Source organism: Chondrus crispus, genomic scaffold (assembly GCF_000350225.1).
Source record: "Chondrus crispus Stackhouse genomic scaffold, scaffold_21, whole genome shotgun sequence".
NCBI classification, from domain to species: domain Eukaryota; phylum Rhodophyta; class Florideophyceae; order Gigartinales; family Gigartinaceae; genus Chondrus; species Chondrus crispus.
This window is the reverse complement of record NW_005179101.1, coordinates 445,644-449,019: the sequence shown is the minus strand read 5'-3', so window position 1 is coordinate 449,019 and position 3,376 is coordinate 445,644.

The following is a 3,376-nucleotide window of genomic DNA, read 5'->3' as shown; positions in this document are numbered from 1 at the left end:
GTAGCGCTGCTACGTTTTCTTCTTTCCCGACGGGCTACGTTGCGACGTCCCCGTCGAAGACCTTGTCAAGGGTATAAGGTGTAAAAGGCGCTCTTCGAGCATTAGATTACGATCCATCGGACCGGGTTTACCTAGACCCCCCTCCCAACTCGTCGAGCAGGTGCCTTTACAAGTCTCTACCACCATTCATCGATCCCGGGCTGGGCCCTTCTCTTTGCCCCCCCTATCAGGGATCCGAGCTACTGCGGGCCGCAAACCCGCTTGAAGAGGACAGGGAGCTTCGAACACTCCGTAGCGCTGTGCTGTTGGCAGTTATTGTTTTTGTTGTTGTTGTTTGTGTTGGACCGTCGGACCTTGGTCTCTGCCTAACATGCGCATTGCACTACATTTGTCGCCGAGAGTCCTACCCGGAAACGTGTCCGAGAACCAACTCCGCATTTTACAGGATTTACACCGTCGGAGAACGCTCCTGTACGAGAAGCCGAATCTCGCCTGAGGACTCCGACGCAGGCTGTTCGCCAGGCTTCGCGTCGCATTCGCATCATTGACTCCCAAGGTGGGTGGCAGAGTCTTTCACCGGGTCTTACGGTGCAAAGCGGACATGAGCAGCCCAATCCAAATGCTACTCTTCTTTCCTAAAAGGCTATTCAGAAGTCTCATGAATCTATAAGGCAACTGATTTCGAAGGCCTTTTCACAGCTGAAGCAGCAAGTAATCGACGTTGAGAAGTCGCTCGAGGAGAAGATGGAGAAGTGTGAGGACGCCACGAACTTCGCTACCAGTGTGATGGCAGGGTTATCAAAGAGCAAGGACACGTGACAGTTTATAGCTGCTCAACTCGCCTCCTTGCCTCAAGTATACGCAGGAAAGTTCTACAGTCGTATATTTGGGATGCAGTCCATCAGTACTGTGATGGAAGCAGTGACGGAGTGCGGATCGAATGAGGAGGAGCCGGATATGAAGAATGTTGTGTTGGCAGTAGAGAGTGTGATGCATGGGCTGGTTTTCCGTCATTGCCCCGTGAGAATTCCATGGAAGCGCTTTCTAAGTCTGAAGCCCACAGTATCGCTTACCGCTTTCGTCAGAATTTGTGCTTATCTCTGATCACGACGGCCCAAAACAACCCCACGATTGGAGTTGATCGGGTTGTTATCGGGGATGAAGCGTCCGGTGTCCCTCGTCCGAAGTGGCTGCGAAAATATTTCGTGAGGAAGAGCCTCATCAATGATTTCCTTCGAATGAAGACGTGTCAACGTCCAAGGGTATGGGCGCGCCCGTGAGTCGAAGGCTAGAGGGAGGGACTGGAGCGATGTCGGAGTAAGCAGTGGAAAGGCAGACACTCGGGGAAGAGATTGGTAAGATGGCGAACCAGCGAAACGTGCAGCATATGAACAATTCAAGGGAGTTTGTGAGGAACGAGTTCTTCATCGACATGGGGTTTCTTTGGCACTGCGAGGTATCCCCTACATTCCTCCACAGCCTCGTGAGCAGTTCGATGCGTTTCAATTTCGGTGAAGTGCCCCTCGCTGAGGTTTAGAAATCCGGAGTGGAAGAAGCAACATGTTCCAAGAACTTGAAGAAGTGGCGGGAGCTTCTCGATGCACACCGAGAAGGCTTGTCGATAAAGGTGGAGTATTAGGTTGAATTATTTCAGGAAAAGCCATTCGTTTGGAACAGGGAGAACAAGACTCTACGTCGGAATGTGAACTTTGTGCTGGTGGAACTTTTGTACTGCCAACGATACGTTTACAGTTTGGATCCTGATGACTTCTTGGCCTTAAATTCTGGCTCTATGAGGGTGGTATATGTAATAGCCTGTTTGTTCAGAGAAATGGTAACTTTGCATCGTAACAACTCAAGAAGCTTACCTGATGAACATCAGCCAGACTTCGCTGACAGAAGCATTGAAACTGTCGCTCTAGATCTAGTCCCTGCTACCGCGAAGAGTCGTCAGAACCTTCTGTACTCCAAAGTGCTTCGTTTGAGGACAGAAGGTTACAATAGAATGAAATTGAATGAGAGAGCAGATGAGGAAGAAGATGGGTATGGGAGCGATCTCTTCATCGGAGCCGAAGGAGATGCAGAAGGCGAGGAAATGGATGAAGAGATAGTTGCCCTGCAGAAGGTATCGTTTAAGTGAGTAAAGTACAGATACATACCATGAATTTTTGTAGTGTAAGAATGTCGCTGTGAGGGTAGAGATTAGTGAGCTACGCTTGTATGCAATATGTCACAAGTTGCACGTCTTTTAAAGTACATGGAGTTGTATTTAATGTCTCTGGATTACGTGATATTTAATGGGATTTCTAGAGAATGTTTCAATGCGTGATCACGAATCAACTTCGAAGGTGAGCTTGGAACAGAGACCAGAAACTTCCTTGCAATTTATCTAATCCTTGACTAGGACGTAAGGAACTGTCGCCTCCAGTGTCCGAGGCACTTCGACCGGCTTGGGAGCTGGAGTCAGTATCCTTTCCAGATCAAGGTGTGATTCGCGCTTCCATTTGATAGGAAACAAGAACCGTTCGTGCATTATTTCAAATTTGTCGGTCGTGAGTACGGTTTCTGTCAAGCGTAGGAGCTCTTAGTGTTTGGCGTTCATCAGGACTAGAGACTCCATAAACATATTCTCCACGCCATTCCACGACGTGTTTTTCCTTGTTAAGACAGAAAAATCTTTATCTTCTTCTGCCTGCGACAATCCCTTGTCCACTGTGAGGTACACGGATCCTTCTCATTTTGCACTAAACATCTCAGAATGCGAAGTCCGGTAAGTGATCCAGTGCCACGTGTAGTATAACTCCCCCTGGAGCTTTTTAGATTAGATCAACAACGGATCTAGTGCTGTAGAGCCCGATGCTCTTCAGTACTACAATACTGCGCGTGGCCACATGTACCCCTCAGGTACAGGGCCCACGCATGTACACGTGTACACGCGGGACGGAAGCGCGCGCACACACGTGTACTGTCAGCCACGATGGCTGACCGTATTACAGTACGGTCCGATCTGTACTACAGTAGTCCACTACAGTACTTCGGTACTGTAGTGTTATAGATTGTTTTGTATATTAAATATGGAGCGGACTGGCGGCAGTGGAGGAGGACAAGCACGGACTTGTCACCCACCGACCGTCAAGGTCCGACTTCCCGCTTATTCTAAAGTAGCGCTCGCTACCTACCTTAGAGCGGCACCGAGCGCGGGTTGAGGACGCGCGCGGTGCGCCCACAAGCCGGCTCCGGCTCCGCCCGTCGGTACTGGATCGTTACCCAGTACCGCGCCTGGGCGTCGAGGCGTCGAACCGCTCGCGCGTACCGGCGTCCTCCCCGTTCCTGCTCTACCACGCTTCCCGGGCACGGTGCCCGGTGCCGTTAGCTA